Here is an 18,796-nt window from a genome sequence, read left to right on the forward strand (position 1 = left end):
TTTGAACCTCTCTTTACCCATAGTGCTGAGCATGAACTTATTTTTTCCATGCAGAGATTTCTATTTGTGCAGTGTAATGCCAGAGGTCAACAAGGCAGTGTTGCAGTGTCGTACCTTCTGAGGCTTCGAAATAGCCATGTACTTTCTCTTTGATTTTGTCACAGTTTGCAAGCCCTTTTTCTTGAAGCCTATTAACTCCAAGATATCTTAAAGTTATTTTAACACAGGGCTAGCAGGTCTACAATTCAGACAATGTTGCCCAGTTTGCAGTCATACTGGGTTCCATCATACCAGGTGCAGCTGTAATACTAATTTGATATTTATGGCTCATGCACTGGAATACATGGTGTTTCATGCAGCTTGAGAGCTCCATAGTGAGAACTTCAGTCTTTGAGGAATCAAGATGGTCTCCTTCCTTTGGTCTAGGTTGGACATTACAGGCTTTCCTCTAATTCTGCTTAACAGGAAGCCTCCATCCACTCTTTCCTTTTACAGATATACTCAGTGGCTGTGTCTAGACTGGCAAGTTTTTCCGCAAAATCAGCTGCTTTTTCAGAAAAACTTGCCAGCTGTCTACACTGGCCGCTTGAATTTCCGCAAGAACACTGACTTCCTACTGTCTGAAATCAGTGCTTCTTGCGGAAATACTATGCTGCTCCTGTTCGGGAACAAGTCCTTTTGCACAAAAGGACCAGTGTAGACAGCTCAGATTTGTTTTGCACAAAAAAGCCCCGATCGCGAAAATGGTGATCGGGGCTTTTTTGCGGAAAAGCGCATCTAGATTGGCACAGATGCTTTTCCGCAAAAAGTGCTTTTGCGGAAAAGCGTCCGTGCCAATCTAGACGCTCTTTTCCACAAATGCTTTTAACGGAAAACTTTTTCGTTAAAGCATTTGCGGAAAACCATGCCAGTCTAGACGTAGCCAGTAGGTCTGAACACTTTCCATATCCTTGCACCCAACATCCTTTTTCCAGTTGGCAGGATATGGGAGCTTGAGACAGCTGGGAAGGAAGAAGTAACCTACTGAACCTCATGCCTTGCATTAGGTCTCTGATTTGCTTGGAGTGGCCCGGAGTAGAGTTGGTCCAACTATTCCCTGAGAAGAAAGATGCTCCACTGCTGGGAGGGAGAAAAGATCTCTTAGCTCTTCTGGTCCATCTTGCTGCCACTGCAAGATTATTCAGTTGGCACCCGTAGTATTTTATCCAGTCTAGTTTTAGATATCCTAAGCAATGGGGATCCCACCTCAGGTCCCAGGGGATACTGAAGTAATTAAGGAATTAATCTTAAAACATTTGGAAGACAATGAGGTGATAGGTAACAGCCAACATCAATTTGTAAAGAACAAATCATGTCAAACCAATCTGATAGCTTTGTTTGGTAACAAGACTTATGGATAAGGGAGAATCAGTGGATGTAGCATACTTAGACTTCAGTATGGCATTTGACATGGTTTTGCATAACCTTCTTATCAATAAACTAGGGAAATACAACCTAGATAGGGCTACAGTATGGTGGGTGCATAACTGGCTGGATAACAGATCTCAGAGAGTAGTTATTAATGGTTCACAGTCATGCATAACAGGTGGCGTTCTGCAGGGGTCTGTTTTGGAACTGGTTCTGTTCAACAATTTAGATATTGGCATAGAGAGTATGCTTATTAAGTTTACAAATGACACAAATCTGGGAGGGTTTGCAAGTGATTTGGAGGATAGGGTCATAATTCAAAATGATCTGGAGAAACTGGAGAAATGGTCTGAGGTAAACAGGATGAAGTTTAATAAGGACAAATGAAAAGTACTCCACTTAGGAAGGAACAATCAGATTCACAGATACAGAATGGGAAGCGACTATCTAGGAAGGAGTACTTCTGAAAGAAATCTAGGGGTCATAGTGGACCACAAGCTAAATAGGTGTGATAGGTATCAAAGGTGTGACACTGCTGCAAAAAAATTAAACATGATTCTAGGATGCATTAACAGGAGTGTTGTGAACAAGACATGAGAATTCATTCTTCTGCTTTACTCTGTACTGATTAGGCCTCAGTTGGAGTATTGTGTCCAATTCTGGGCATGACATTTCAAGAAAGATGTGGAGAAATTGGAGAAGGTCCAGAGAAGAGCAACAAAAATTATTAAAGATCTAGAAAACATGAGGTATGAAGCAAGACTGCAAGAACTGGGCTGGTTTAGTTTAGAAAAGAGAAGACGGAGGGGGACATAATAACTGTTTTCAAGTATCTAAAAAGGTGTTACAAGGAGGAGGGAGAAAAATTGTTCTCCTTGGCCTCTGATGATAGGACAAGAAGCAATGAGCTAAAATTGCAGCAAGGGAGGTTTAGGTTGGACTGTAACAGAAAAGTGCAGCCGTCAGCGTTGGAAGTGTTGCTGGTCAAGTTCCCTAACTCTGGGTATTTATTGTAAACAGTCTTCACACGTATGCCCACAGTGGCAAGTTCAACTCCAAGAGCCTTATTCACAATGTGCTTTATAAACATTTCTGCCCCACACATAAGACTTTCCCCCAAAATCTTTACCTACTGACAAAGCAAGGGGAGAAATCTCACCTACCTGTGGCCAGGTCTACATTGGTGAAGGAAATCAATGCAAGATATGCAACTCCAGCTACATGAATTGCGTAGCTGGAGTAGACATACCTTGCACTGATTTTCTGAGGTGGCCCCATAGTGAGAGGTCAACAAGAGAAACACTCCTGTCAACTTTCCTTACTCCTCGCGACAGCAAGGAGTTCCAGCGCTGATGGAGGTGCCCTCAGCATTTGATTTAGTGGGTCTTTACTAGACCCACTAAATCAAACCTCTGAAGAGCAAGTGGAGAAATGGCCTGAGATTCTGTGCTTCCCTGCCTCTTTCAGTTCCCCCTTTCCTCTCCTGTCTCTCTTTTAACTATTCCCAGCTGATGAGCTGAATCCCTTGTTGATTACCTAATCACCTGCTCCTTAATCAATTATCCCATTACTTTGGCTCCTGTGTGGACTCTTACCAAGTACACATAGCGGTGAGTAAGCCTTAAGTTGCTCAAACTCTACAGCAGTGGTCTCCAGCCTTTTTAAGCATGAGATCACTTTTTCAATTTAAGTGCAATCCAAGAGCTATCTCAAACCCAAATATCCTAGCCCCGCCTCTTTTGTGTCCCTTCTCCAAGGCCCCATCCCTGTTCACTCCATCCTCCCTCTCTACCCCATCCTCCCTCACTTTCACCAAGCAGGCCAAGAGGGTTGGGGCACAGGCTCTGGTCTTGGGCTAAGGTATTTGTAGTGTGAGAGGGGCTCTAAGCTAAGCCTGGGACAGGGAGTTGGGTGCAGGAGGGGGTTCTAGGCACAGGCTCTGTAAGGGGGCTTGGGACTAGGGCAGGGGCTTGGAGTGCAGGAGGGGGATTCATGACTGGGGCAGGGGTTCAGAGCTGGCCCCAGCTGGGCACTGCTTACGGGCACACTATTTTGCCATCCCAGTAAACCTTGTTGCATGAGGGATAAGGGATGGCTTGAAATAGCACATAATTCTGAAAAATGGTGCTGTGTACACATAGCAAATTTCAAATAATTTATTTCAAAATAGATTTGAAATAAGATATGCAATTTGCGTAATGTAAATTGCATATCTTATTTCGAGTCTGGGGTGTTGTATAGATGCACCCTTAGTCTTCAAGCTTAAGTTGTAAGGCCTCTCTCAGCTTCTGTTCTGTTGTCAGAGCCTTCTTGTACAGATGCACATTCAGATCAATGCCATGCTGCTGTGGCACTTAAAGGCTTTTAAGGGGTCCATTGCTGTCTATTTCTGAGTACCTAATGTCCTTCTTCAGGTTTTCATGAAAATGTTGTAAAATTCTTATGTGTAACTACATGCTGCTTAAAATAAAACAATCGTATTTTTTTTCTCCTAGCAACAAAAATAATTGTTAAATTGCTTTCAATATTTTGTATTCTTACTTCTAATCTGGAGGTGTGCAGAAAAGTTTGATTAGTAGATCATTAACTCCTCGGGTTGTTTTTTACATACACTCCTAAAACTTGAAAAAAATCCCTAATGGATGTAAAATCAGATTAGGTTGCAGAAGCGAAGCTTTGCTGCCAGGTTTAGTAATGCCTGTAAATAGGTCCATTGAAATAAACAGCACTAGTATGCAGTGGATAATGGAGGCAAAGTGAAAAGATAGCAGAAGAGTGAAATGATCTTCCTTGCCGGGTGTGTTCAAAAGATAAAAGCAACTTTATCTGTCCTGGTTTCTGAGACATTGTGATTCTGAAAGAGGGGAGATGCCTTGTTGGAAGGGAAACGAGTCTGCACAGGCTTTGGATATTCAGTGTCTGTTCACATGGAAAAAAGATGGCAAAAGCAGGAGTCATAGCCATGTCAACTCCAGCTCAAACAGCTGTCTCTCAGCCCTTATTGTCAGCAGCTGCAGCTTCTATGTTTGCCAAGCACCCACTGTCCCCAGTTCTGGTACATGCATCTGTCTTGATTGACACCCCAAACGCACAGAAAATCTTTATGTTTGTTGGTCACTTGGGAATCTTTATACTCACATGGAATTGGCCACCTGTTTTGGGCTCTTGAAGAAGCTGCTTTGCTCACCTTTGCCCTGTAACCTTCAGTTGCCAGAGTTGAGCACTGCACATTGTTATTTATTTCTATTACAGGACTCCAGATAGGGATCAGGCCCTAAAAGTAATATAAGCAGTCCTTGCTCCAGAGAGCTCACAGTCTAGAGTTTTGAAAACACACAACAGGTGAACAAACAGATGGAGGACAGACAGTAAGTGGACAAGCTGACAGTATTTTTACAAAAGTAACAGAGAGGTAGCTGTGTTAGTCTGATCTTGGTAAAACAAAAAAGCAGTCATGTAGCACTTTAAAAACTAACAAGATGGTTTATTAGCTGTTGAGCTTTTGTGGGGCAAAAGTGGGCCTGCCCCATGAAAGCTCATCACCTAATAAACCATCTTGTTAGTCTTTAAAGTGCTACATGACTGCTTTTTTTAGTATTTTTACATTTACATGTGAGTTACAGGTAGTTGCCAGATTATCCACTGCCAAAGGGTATGAAGGTGGGCATTTCAAGGTATTAGTACAAGATGTACTTCTGTCTTTTATTTATAAAGCATGAACCGTCTCTTGACTATTATGTTATTGACAGGGATATTTAGATAGAAATATTATATGGTTATTATGTGTATTGGGACAGGTGGCCAATTGTGCTTTTTGGGGTGCAGAGAAAAGGAGGGAAAATGAATTCTGGATAAAATTTACACTAAAAATATAAGCCTTGTTCCTTGTAAATGGTCAGATTGTATGTCACGTAATTCATATTATAGCAAAACAGAATTAATATTAAATAATATGACCTGAAGCCATGTGTCTGGGCTACGGTAACGTACATTTTTCACTGTGGTTTACCTCCTCCTTCCTTTCAACTGTTTGTTAAAATCATTGTTGCAGCTGGTCTTTCACTAGACTATAAACTCTTCAGAGTAGGGATTTTCTCCTACTCTGTGACTATGGAGTACCCAGTGAAATGGGGTTCAACTGTAGGGCCTTTGGCCCTATTTCAATACAAACAAATAATAATAGCAACATCTTTATGATGTTCAGGGTGGAAATTGCCAGAGGCATCAGTCCCTTTAAGAAAAACAGTATTTAGCTTAGCTCAAGGTGAAAGGGATTCGCCCCCTACACCTACTTGGTGGAGAACTGTGCATCTTGAAGTATTATAATAAATCACAGCTCAGTCATGTCTTTTCCATTTCAAGAAGTTTAACTACCTCATCAGAGCAATACTCCCCTCAAAATGCACTGCTTGAGATCATAATTGCCATTATAAATGGGAAGTTTTTAAATAAAGCAATAGTTAGTGGCTTCACAGAAAACTAATGAGAAAACCTCAGTTAGGTCCGGAGTTTTAAAACTATTTCTTACGTATAACAATGCAGCCTTACTGAAAACATCTGCACTTTAGGTCTCTGCGTAAACAGCCTTCTGCCCTAAGGATGAATTGACTGGAACTGCTGTCTCACCCAGGACTTGATGGTCAATGTGACTATATTTCAGCCAAATAACAATTTGTGCTAAGCACTTATCAATTTTAGTGGCTCACAGACATGTTCATGAATACCCAGTGATTGCCTGACCACCTGTGACTAGCAAACAACATGCACAAATAACAAATTGTATTAATCTGAACTTGCTTTTATTTGTGAAAATAGTAGTGATTATTTTTCTTCAGCACATCCTAATTCAGCTTAGAAAAGAGATGACTAAGAGCTGATATGAGAAATGGTAGAGAAAGCGAATTAGGGAGTGTTCTTTACCCCTTCACATAACACAAGAATCAGGAGTCACCCAATAAAATTAATAGGCATAAGGAAGTATTTCTTCACAGGATGCATAGTGAACTTGTGGAATTCATTGCCAGGATATGTTGAGAAGGCCAACAGTGTTCCATAACTGGGTTAAAAGAAGAATTAGATAAGTTCATGAGGGATAGGTCTATTAATGGCTATTAGCCAAGATGGTCAGTGACACAACCTCACACTTTGGTAAGGTACCTCATACTTTGGTAAGGTATTGCTAAACTTCTGCCTACTAGAAGATGGAATTGGACAATGGGGGATGGATCATTCAATGATTTTCCTGTTGTGTTCATTCCCTGTGAAGCATCTGTCTCTGGATACTGTCAGAGGACAGGAACTGACCTAGAGGAACCACTGGCCATTCTTATCTTAATTACAATGACTCAAATTTGTGAGGGGTAGAGGGAAAATGGTTACATGCCCATCAGAAATGTTGTTCCTGCTGATGCAGGAAGATATGGAGAAATGGTGCTTGAGCAAGCCCAATCTAGCAAAGCAGTTTAACATTTGCTTAAGAGCTTGCTCATTCAGGGCTAAAGCCTCCCATGATGCAAATGCTGGGTGGGTGCAAATATCTTCAACGCTGATGCAAGTCACATTTTCATTGTGTACTGACTGTGAGCAGTACTGGGTGAAGTGGGTTCAGAAGCAACCCCAAGAGTCTCTCTCTCTTTCTGGGGTGGAAAAAAATGATTTACTATGGTAGTGATTTTATTTCACTATGTAGCTTTTAGTGACGGGACTTTGTGCAGCTCTGTTGCTAGAAGTCGGCTTGTGTGAATGCTGTTTGTCAGCACTTTTGCTGACAAAATACAAGTGGGTTTCACTTTGTTGGTAGGAGAGTGCTCCTGCCAACAAAGCAGCATCTAGATGTGCACTTGCCATGGCAAAACCTTCTTGTTCATGGAGTTGGGGTTGAAGCACTCAGAAATGACAAAAGTTTTATTGAGCAAGTGTAAGTGTAGACCAGAGCTGTCCCTTCCATAGGATGGTTCGGTGCGGCTGTCCCAGGCCCCACACTTTGGGAGGCCCCGCAGCAACCTCCTCAGCCTGGGGGATTACCCTGGGGCCTGACATGATGTAGCATCAGTGAAAGTAATTTAACATTTCTTACAGGTTCCGTTTTATTGCAACCCGGGTCCCTGCCAGCGCTTTAAATGCCTGCCTGCTGGCTTTTGCCACAGCTCAGCCAGCTCTTGCTGGAGCAGTGCACCAGGGTGTACCTGGGTGTACTTTCATCTCTTGCTGGAGCAGTGCACCAGGGTGTACTTTCATCTCTGGGTTGCCCTCTCCCACACTCACTGCACCCAGCCCGCTGTGCTCCACTTCACTGCGGCAGCAGAAAGCAGAGCACAGCAGTTGGGAATGGGCTGAGCGGATCACTCCAGCTCCTGCTGCTGCAGTGAGTGCAAGAGGGAGGTGACCACTGCTGCCACTCCACACTAGGCCCCTCCCAACCCGGGTAATCTCATGGCTTGCGTTGCTTGGGGGACAGGGCTTCGGACAAGGAGGTGTGAAGGGACAGAGGCAGAGCTTGAGGGAGGGGGTGAGGCTTGTGGGGGGGGGGTCTGCCCCAAGCTCTGTGTCCGTCTAGGGACAGCTCTGCTGTAGACACAGCCTATGTTGTACTCTTCTTGGTGCACTGAGTGGCTGATTCAAGCAGTGGCATTGATGGAAGTCCCACAGAGGTTTTGCCCTGCCTTCGTGTTTGGAGGTGGGTTGAAGTTATGTGTGAAGGGAGAAGCATAGTCTCATGGATGCTACCTAGAGTGTATGGGGTCAGGAGATGTTTCTGATGCTAAAAAAGGCAACCCATAAATGAGGACGTGACATCAACCACTAATCAAAGCACACTGGAAAAAATAATTCTTCTTCCAAGTAATTTATAAGAACCAAAGGAAAAAGGGGATCTGATCTGATAACGCAAGCAATTGTGAGAACCCGATAAAAATAGCAAATAAAAATATATTAGCTCAGGGGGAGGGGAGGAGAAAGCTGGTTTTAGCCTCTAGAGAAATAACTAAAATCCCTTTGAATGTTACTATCGTTTTTTAAAAATGCTATGCATTTTTTTAATAAAGACTCTTCTTATGAAGTATTAATCAATCTCTCCATGAAATGTGGAAAGAAGAACCTGCCTAAATATTAAGGGAGAGATTCTGAGGAAACAAAAATTTCGTGCAGCTAACACAACAAAAAGCTTGCCAAGATCATCTTGCTCTAATTCTCTTGTCAGCAAAGAGTTCTTTACAAAGAACTCTTAACTCGCAATTTGTTTACTTGGTTTTTTTTTCCTCCTAGCAATTTCATCATTCTGCTATTTTTGGGCCTTTTTCCAGCCCTGAAACACTAAGAAATTCTGTTGAGAACACAATAAACTAAAACAAATCAATGCATGTGAATGGCCACAAATGTCACATTGCTTATCTTGCTCTGTGCAACACTAAGCAGCTGCTGGCTTTTAACAAGAGGAAAAACAAAGCTCTGTTAGTATTCCTGTGCACACTTTGTTATTTCACTTAGCAGCTGATTTTGGAAGAAGAAAGAAACAAAACTGATCTAATGTCTTTCCTCTCAAGATCAACCCACATCCTTCCTAAGGGAGGAAGAGCAGGTGAATAGGACACAGGACATTTGGCACTTCTGTGGTTTCAATGATGTGGTTTATTCCATGGATTTCATGAAAACAACAGTTATAGGGCTGTAAAAATGTAATTAGTTCAGCAGAGAAATGAAGATGAGCGAATCTGCTGTGGCAACATGGCATAATTGTACGGTATGGAAAAATACTTCTAGCAGAATAATGAAGCTATATTCCCCACCCTGTAAAAACAATTTAGGGACCAGTCATCTCCTCTTTAGGTGCATGGTTTGTCTGCACATGGAAAAAGGCAGGTTGCATGTGGCTCAGATAAAGAAATGCAAGATGCACTGAGACTACATCTAGACCGCAAGCTTCTTTCAGAAGAAGCTTTTCTGGAAGAGATCTTTGGGAAAAGCTTTTTTTGAAAGAGAGAGTCTACACAGCAAAAGCACAAAGATAGCATCCATGTTGATTGGATGCTATCTTGCATTTCAGTTCTGATTACTGTGGATCGAGTGGCCACCAGGGCTTTTTCCTGGAGGCCTCTTCTTTCGAAAAAACATTGTCTTCTGCATTCATACACGGCTTTTTCTGAAAAAGCTTTTTTGGAAAAAGGCTTTTTCCTCATAGAAAGAGGTTTACTGCTGTCGGGAAAACCCCTCTGTTCTTTCAACTTTCTGTCAAAAGAATGCAATAGCAGTGTGGACGTAAGTGTGTTTTTTTTCTAGAAAAATGGCCGTTTTTCCGGAAAACTCTGCACTGTAGACATACCCTGAGATGGGGCGCGAGGGGTGGGGGGAGAATGTTGTCAGGGCAAATTATAAAAAAGGGCAAGCTGCACAGGCCCCAGCCACAGGCCCCATTCTTCAAAGGGACTCTTGCATCAGTGAAAAAAGAGACCTGTCCATCACAGTATATTTTTCCCTTATGCCCCATTATTGAAATTTACTCAAAACTAGTGTGAAATGGGGTTTCTCAACCTTTTCTATACTACAGTTCTCTCTTCCATTCTTGGACCACTGTAGGATTCCCCTTGCATCTAGTGCGATCTAACTAAAATCCACTACCTATTTAACAATAGGGAAAAGACCCCTGGAACCTGTCCATGACCCATGTGTAGTGCACACCAAAAATTCTTCCCCCACCCATCTCTGCAGAGCCACGCAGCAGCACTTCCATGGTAGGGCCGTCTGAGATGGTGTGATGAGGGAGCAACTGGAGTGGGAAGCTGGGGCCTGCCACGGCCGCATAGTGGAGGAGAAGGCCTGCTGTGGCTGTCATGTGGCTTGGGGGAGGGGAGGCCGGGACATGTTCTGGTAGCTGGGGCCAGGAAAGGGACCTGCCACATCATGTGGCCGGGGGGGGGGGGGAGGAAGGTGTCTGCTCTGGCAGATGGGAATGGGACATGCTGCATTGCGAAGGAGGGGTTTTTTTTTTGCTCCGACAGCTGGGAACATGTGTGTTTTAATAAATTGGGTGCAACAGTAGCACACATCCAAATAGGGTTACCAGATGGTTTCAAAAAAATACTGGACACACTTGATCTCAGATCGGGAGCGAGGGGGAGGGGGCGGGAAAGGGAGCGGGCTGGCCAGGAGGGGGTTGGGAGAAGCGGGGCTGGCTGGGAGGGAACCAGCCGGCAGGGAGCGGGGCTGGGCAGGACGGGATTAAGGGGGGAGCGGGGGGGAGGAACTGGCCGATGGGGAATGGGGCTGACCCAGGCACATGCAGATCCCATGGTGCTGCCCATCCTGCGCACGGTCCCGGCGGGGCGCACAGGCAAGTCCGGCCCTGGGGATTCCAGCCTGCTCCAGCCCCACCCTCCTCCTCTCTACTGTGTAGTTGCGTACTGCCAGGCTGGTAGACACACTCAGGCAGTACGCAACTACATACTGATACTCATGATAATAATAAAACTTACTTAATTAGAAAATACCTGACATTTATTTGTCCGGTATTTTCTCAAATTGTTTCCTGGACAGAAAGCTCAAATACCAGACTGTCCAGTTCAAAACCGGACACCTGGCAACCCTACATACAAACCAGCACACATGACCTCAATATTCGTGCACAAGCCAAAACTTCATCCACTTATGGTTAGAAAATCTTTGAGGGAACACTGCCCGATGTGGGTGTGAGAAAATGGCCATGATTCACACAAAGGCTACTGTTGGGGTTCATTAATAACAGTAGTAACCATGAGGGAGGATAGAGAACCTGAGACCAAGAGTCAGGACTGCTGACAGTCCCCTGGGCAAGTTGAGGGGCATGGCTCCAGGCCCCCAGAAAAGGAGGGGCCTCAGGGTGAGGGAGCAGGGCTGGTGGATAGCCTTCCCCAACCAGACTTTCAGTGCTACCCAACCTGGGGCTCTGGTGGCAATTTAAAGGGCCCAGGGCTGCTGTCCTGTTTGCCCCCTGTTACTGCAATTTAAATTGCCATAATTAAAAAGAAGCATGGAGCTTCCCTAGCTCTGGACTGCTCCTGGAAGTGGCCAGCATGTCCAGCCCCTAGTCAGAGATCAGCCAGGTAGCTCTGTATGGTGCATGTTCTCTTAGGCAGTACCCCTGCAGCTCCTATTGGTTTACGGCCAATGAGAGATGTGGAGGTGGACTGGAGTTGGGGACAGTGCACCCTCACCACCCCTCCACGTTGGAGTCAGAAGGAAATTCTGGTTGCTTCTAGGAGCCTCATGGAGCCAAGGCAGGCAAGAAGGCTGCCTTAACCCTACTGCACCACAAATCTGACTTTTAATGACCCAGTCAGTGGTGCTAATCAGAGCTGCCAGGGTCCCTTTTCAACGGGAGATTCCAGTTGAAAACCAAATGCTTAACAGCCCTAGTCAGAGATTTATGTGGAGAGAGGCAGGATGTAGGAGATGAGCATAGGCCCACGTACAAACTTTAGAGGCCATTATTATCAATAGAAAGCCCCTGCATGATGGAATTCTGTGAGCCTAGGGGCTTGCATATGGGCAGATAAATGTGATGGTTCTGAGCAGGGTTTTATACCCAATATGCTATGGGCACTGATAATAACTATTTGTATTACTATAGGACCTAGGAGCCGGAACCATAGACCAGGACTCCATCGTTTTAGGTACTATACAAACACAGAACAAATAGGCAGCCAGTGATCATGAATGCACATTACTATGCCAGAGGGGCTGACATCCACCGTGGTTCCAGGGACAAGGTGTATGTGTGGGGGGTGTCTAGCTCTACACCTCAGAAAGGGCGAGGCCACAGATCTAAGGAGCATTGCTGTAGGCCTTAGCGCCACCCAAAGCACAGTGCTGCCCCTCCCTCCAGCCCTCAAAGCTGCACAATGCAACCAGCATCACACTCCAACAATTCAGAGAGACTCAGGGCTCCAGCTGCTGCTGCAGTAGCAGTGGGGGTGGCTGGGAGCTCTGAACTTCTTTGAAACAAGAGGCCCAGGGACAATCACACCCTTTCTCCTCTGCCTACTGCTGGTGGGCCTGCACTGTGCGGTCTGTGCCCACCACCAACAGAACTATCTTCAAATTGCTACGTGCTGATGTTTCAGTATGGCCTAGGAGATATATACTTCTAGCTATGGCTGTCCATCTCAGCCATCACATGGTACTTTGGGCTGCTGTGGCTCAAATAACCTTTATCACAATTTTTCTTTATTGCCTTTGCATCTGGGGCTGATCAGCTCCAGTAATCATAGAATCATAGAATAATAGGATTGGAAGGGACCTCGAGAGGTCATCGAGTCCAGCCCCCCGCCCTCAAGGCAGGACCAAGCTCCGTCTACACCATCCCTGACAGATGTCTATCTAACCTGTTCTTAAATATCTCCAGAGAGGGAGATTCCACCACCTCCCTTGGCAATTTATTCCAATATTTGACCACCCTGACCGTTAGGAATTTTTTCCTAATGTCCAATCTAAACCTCCCCTGCTGCACTTTAAGCCCATTACTCCTTGTCCTGTCCTCAGAAACCAAGAGGAACAAATTTTCTCTTTCCTCCTTGTGACACCCTTTTAGATATTTGAAAACCGCTATCATGTCCCCCCTTAATCTTCTTTTTTCCAAACTAAACAAGCCCAGTTCATAAAGCCTGGCTTCATAGGTCATGTTCTCTAAACCTTTAATCATTCTTGTCGCTCTTCTCTGTACCCTTTCCAATTTCTCCACATCTTTCTTGAAATGTGGCGCCCAGAACTGGACGCAGTACTCCAGCTGAGGCCTAACTAGTGCAGAGTAGAGCGGCAGAATGACTTCACGAGTTTTGCTTACAACACACCTGTTGATACAACCTAGAATCATATTTGCTTTTTTTGCAACAGCATCACACTGTTGACTCATATTCAACTTGTGGTCCATTATGACCCCTAGATCTCTTTCCGCCATGCTCCTTCCTAGACAGTCGCTTCCCATCTTGTATGTATAGAACTGATTGTTCCTTCCTAAGTGGAGCACTTTGCATTTCTCTTTATTAACCTCATCCTGTTTACCTCTGACCATTTCTCTAACTTGCTAAGGTCATTTTGAATTATGTCCCTATCCTCCAAAGAAGTTGCAACCCCACCCAGTTTGGTATCATCTGCAAACTTAATAAGCGTACTCTCTATCCCAATATCTACATCATTGATGAAGATATTGAACAGTACGGGTCCCAAAACAGACCCTTGCGGAACTCCACTTGTTATCCCTTTCCAGCAGGATTTAGCACCGTTAACAACAACTCTCTGACTATGGTTATCCAGCCAATTATGCACCCACCTTATCGTGGCCCTATCTAAGTTATATTTGCCTAGTTTATCAATAAGAATATCATGCGAGACCGTATCAAATGCCTTACTAAAGTCTAGGTATATGACATCCATCGCTTCTCCCTTATCCACAAGGCTCGTTATCCTATCAAAGAAAGCTATCAGATTAGTTTGGCATGACTTGTTCTTCACAAACCCATGCTGGCTATTCCCTATCACTTTATTACCTTCCAAGTGTTTGCATATGATTTCCTTAATTACCTGCTCCATTATCTTCCCTGGGACAGACATTAAACTGACCGGTCTGTAGTTTCCTGGGTTGTTCTTATTCCCCTTTTTATAGATGGGCACAATATTTGCCCTTTTCCAGTCTTCTGGAATCTCCCCTGTCTGCCATGATTTTTCAAAGATCATAGCTAAAGGCTCAGATACCTCCTCTATCAGCTCCTTGAGTATCCTGGGATGCATTTCATCAGGACCTGGTGACTTGCTGACATCTAACTTTCCTAAGTGATTTTTAACTTGTTCTTTGTGTATCCTATCTTCTAAACTTACCCTCTCTATGCTTGTATTCACTACGTTAGGCACACCTCCAGACTTCTCGGTGAAGACCGAAACAAAGAAGTCATTGAGCATCTCTGCCATTTCCAAGTTTCCTGTTACTGCTTCTCCCTCCTCACTAAGCAGTGGGCCTACCTGTCCTTGGTCTTCCTCTTGCTTTTAATGTATTTATAAAAGGTCTTCTTGTTTCCCTTTATGCCTGTAGCTAGTTTGATCTCATTTTGTGCCTTTGCATTTCTAATCTTGCCCCTGCATTCCCGTGTTGGTTGCCTATATTCATCCTTTGTTAGTTGTCCTAGTTTCCATTTTTTATATGACTCCTTTTTTATTTTGAGATCATGCAAGATCTCCTTGTTAAGCCAAGCTGGTCTTTTGCCATATTTTCTATCTTTCCTACACAGCGGAATTGTTTGCTTTTGGGCCCTTAACAACGTCCCTTTGAAATACTTCCAACTCTCCTCAGTTGTTTTTCCCTTCAGTCTTGCTTCCCATGGGACCTTACCTACAAGTTCTCTGAGCTTATCAAAATCTGCCTTCCTGAAATCCATTACCTCAATTGTGCTGGTCTCCCTTCTACCTTTCCTTAAGATCATGAACTCTATTATTTCGTGATCACTGTCCCCTATACTGTCTTCCACTTTCAAGTTCTCAACTAGTTCCTCCCTATTTGTTAAAACCAAATCCAGAACAGCTTCTCCTCTGGTAGCTTTTTCAACCTTCTGAAACAGAAAGTTGTCTCCAATGCAGTCCAGAAACTTATTGGATAGCCTGTGCCTCGCTGTGTTAGTTTCCCAACATATGTCTGGATAGTTGAAGTCCCCCATCACCACCAAATTTTGGGCTTTGGATAGTTTTGTTAATTGTTTAAAAAAGGCCTCATCCACCTCTTCCACCTGGCTAGGTGGCCTGTAGTAGACTCCTAGCATGATATCACCCTCGTTTTTTACCCCTTTTAGCTTAACCCAGAGACTCTCTACACAGCTATCTCCTACGTTCATCTCCACTTCAGTCCAAGTGTGTACATTTTTAATATACAAGGCAACCCCTCCTCCCTTTTTTCCCTGTCTGTCCTTCCTAAGCAATGTAAAACACCCCTTCCTGTTTTGGGTGTTTCCATAGGGCACCTTGCTATCAACTTTTGTGAGGGTTGCATCCCTGCCCCAGACAATTTTGGGGACAGGATGGGTACCATTGAGCACTAGCCCTGGTTAACTTATGTATGTGTGTTATAGAGAGAACTCTGTTGGCTACTGAAAGGTTCCTTTGCACTTCCTGGGCCAGGCACTCAGCTGGGTGTAAATTGAAGGGCTAAAGTTGAGGGGCCTATACTGATTTCTCTTCACTGAGGATCTGGCCCTTTGTCTTTTGAACACTTTTCAGTACATCTCTTTTCCTGGAATGTCTGTTGTACTCAGGGAACAATTGGGCCCCAAAGGCATGTAAGGAACTGAACATCTCCTGAGAGATGTTGAATGAGCTTTGCTCTCAGGGAAGTAACTTTTCAGGACTGCTTAGCCACCTGTAAGATGGGAGCCTTAAGTTAATGTCAGATAACAGTTCATCTGCTACACTGGATGCACTTAAGTTTCTATTAGTTTGAAGCTTCTGTGGTTCTTTCAACATTCTCCTTATACAGCTAAAATCAATAGAACTATTTTCATACATCAGTGTTTGCATCAGTGACTTACCAGTGAAAGCATGGAATGTTATTGATTTTTTGTGAAATATTCATGCTTTGTTTGCTATTCTCATCTATAGTTACAAAAAGTACTGAAACAAGCAATAATAAAATAATTAAAGGAATAATAAAATAATTAAAGGAATATGGTCTGTGTATCTAGATTTATGTGAGTACTGTACATATGTGTGGGGTTTTTTTAGAAGCATTTTTGTCGTATTTGTATTTTTGAGATTACAGGAGAAATAATGGTTTTTATATCGGGTCATAGTACAGGTTGTGTTGGGATGAAAAATGCATTATGTTATTCTTGAGTATAAGATGTATGATGTTTTAACTGCTAATTTATTTGCTTTAAAATGCTGAGGTGCTGGTGTTAAACAGCCAAGAAGTAACTACTCTATTGTTATTTAGCAACCTTACCTGGTTTTTTAACTGAAGTATTCTGGGTTTGGAACATATTATAAATACATCTTGGTATGGTTGAAAGCTTCTACTGGCAGAAGTTTGGGATGGCTATGAAAAGCAGTTATATTATATGGCATTACAGTTTTGAACTGCTTTCCCCTTCCCCACTGATGTGGATTTAGAGCAAGATATTTTATAGCCTCACAGCCACAGAGGGATGGAGCCAAATTCAGACAAAAGTAGTGGGGCATTTTCTTGCAACTGGTCTCAGTAAATATGCTTCTGAACGGAAAGTCTGTTTTGCCTAATCACATTGGAAAAAATTGTTCAGTATCAGCTCACAGTGGTGAGGCTATTACCCTTTGAATGCTAGAAAGGTCAGCTGGGGTTATCTGCTGCATAAGTACTGGCTACACAGATTCCTGGGGCAAGCTTAGCTCCTGCTCTGGGCCTTTTGAAACAAAAGTTCTTAGGTCTTTGTTTATGAATCTGCCTAGTATGTTTCAACCCCTTTCTCAGTCTTCTTTTCAGACAGACTGTGAGAACTCTGTGCAGATGAAGATCTCCATGTGTTAATCAGATGGAAAAGGTGTGTTGTGCCACTTCTTTTCATGTACAATGTTTGAAAAGAAATTCAAGCTATGTATGGGGTAAATTGGTTTTGTGGATTAAAACTTTTACTGAAGATGGGCTTGTCTAAAATCTACATTATAACCTTTTAAACATTGTATTCTTCAGTATGTTTTAGAGGCACAGAATGACAATGGAAAAGAAAGGCTATTAAACAACAGTACAGGTCTGGCTTTCTGTCTGGCCTAATTGACAAAAAAATATTAATTTTTTCCTCACTCTTACTCCAGCCTTACTCAGGAATACTCCTATGAAATCAGTCCTGCTCACATGAATAAGGTGGTAGTATTTGGCCCTTGCATTTATTCAGTCTGCATTAAAAAGTAATAAAATATAATGTATTATTTAATGTGCAATAATCCATTCAGTATGAACCACTCTAGGTCTGGCTTTTGTTTTTTGACTGTTCTCAGATGTATACAACATTGAAGTGAGAAATGACAGAGCATTAGCAATTGTGTATTTTTTGTTTGCTCCAGACTAAACAAAAAAAAAGAAAAGAAAAGAAAAGGATATAATCATGTCCAGATGAAAAGGTTTAGTAGTTCTATTCTGAGACTCAAATGTTACTAAAAGGATGTAGTTTAAAAAGTTCAAACAAGTCTGAGATTTGGATCCCCTGATTATTTACCTTAGCAGCACATCTTGCTGGTTTCTTAATGGGTGACAATTAAACAATACTTCAGAATGTATTTGTTGGAATCCAAACAATGAGTGTTTCCTTTTGATTGCAATTGGTTCTTTCCAAATAGTTATTTTAATTATAGGTCTGAATTTTAGACAGTTATGAAAAGCCATTTTACTGTGAGAACTTTATTAGGTTTTGTTTTTCCTTTTAAGCTAATTATAAAATGTTGGCAAATGTGTGAGATGATTACAGCAAATCTCCCTAAGTATATTTGGAATTGGAATTACTTCATTAACCATCTCACTTATTACCTTATATAGAGGATGTGGTCTTTATCTGTTCAATTTTTGCTTATTACAGTTAATTTATTCTTTAATCTTTTCACTTTAAAAGTGTGTTTTTCCTGTGTCCGGTGCCATGCTGACAAGATTTCCAAACTCAGTTCTCCTTCCTCTTTAAATTTTACAAGAATAAACCAAAGTGCCTTCATCTAAAACACTCTGTGGCAGGTCCTCACACAACATCAATGTTGAAGGCAATGGAGCTATGATAATTTACATCAGCTGGGAATCTGCCCCACTGGCTCTGTGGAGAGTTAGCATGGCATTGGGTCTGCTGAATTTTCCTACCGCATTATTCCATCTGTCACTTTGTTCTCTAACGTGAATGCTGGCTTCAGATCCTCTGAGTGGGGTGGGGTGGGGGACAAAAGGAGCCACTGCACTGTGGCCTGGTGATACAAAAAGGCCTGGAGTTCCTGGCTTCACCGCTGGAGCCCTGGGCCCTTTAAATCACTGCCAGACTGTCGTGCTGTGCACTCTGGGCAACACTGAGGGCAGCTGGCGGGGTGAGGGGGGCCATGGCACTCTCCAGGTGGCTCTGAGGGCTGTCTAGCCCGAGCCCCACCCCTTCTGCCCAAGGCTCTGCCCCTTCTTTGGGCATGGCACAGGGCCCCCTCCCCTCCTGCCAGGCCCAGAGGTTCTGTGAAGCTGTTAGCCCCGCTGGCTGGTTTTATCCATCTTGTTCATAAGAAACCAAAATGAATGCACATACCACTTCCTACCCTGACTAAATGGGAATGCGAAAGAGCACTAGTGATTCATCTCCCACGGAAAGAACACATTTTCCCCTTCCGCAGTAAACCCAATGTTTGCTAATTTTGAAGATACCACAGCCCACAAGCCTTACTTAAGATA

At 43.3% G+C, this 18,796-nt stretch overlaps 1 long non-coding RNA gene across 1 annotated transcript in view; it reads left to right on the forward strand.

Annotated features, from left to right (window-relative positions):
- The window catches only part of LOC149524189 (uncharacterized), a 107,617-nt gene extending 89,856 nt beyond the window's left edge, over window positions 1-17,761 (forward strand). The window contains exon 4 of the long non-coding RNA XR_016349807.1: window positions 16,874-17,761. This is a non-coding gene — a long non-coding RNA (uncharacterized LOC149524189). The remainder of the gene's footprint in view (window positions 1-16,873) is intronic.
- Window positions 17,762-18,796: the final 1,035 nt, after the last annotated feature.

The sequence above is a fragment of the Pelodiscus sinensis genome, chromosome 6 (genome assembly GCF_052426305.1).
Source record: "Pelodiscus sinensis isolate ZL-2025 chromosome 6, ASM5242630v1, whole genome shotgun sequence".
Lineage (NCBI taxonomy): Eukaryota > Metazoa > Chordata > Testudines > Trionychidae > Pelodiscus > Pelodiscus sinensis.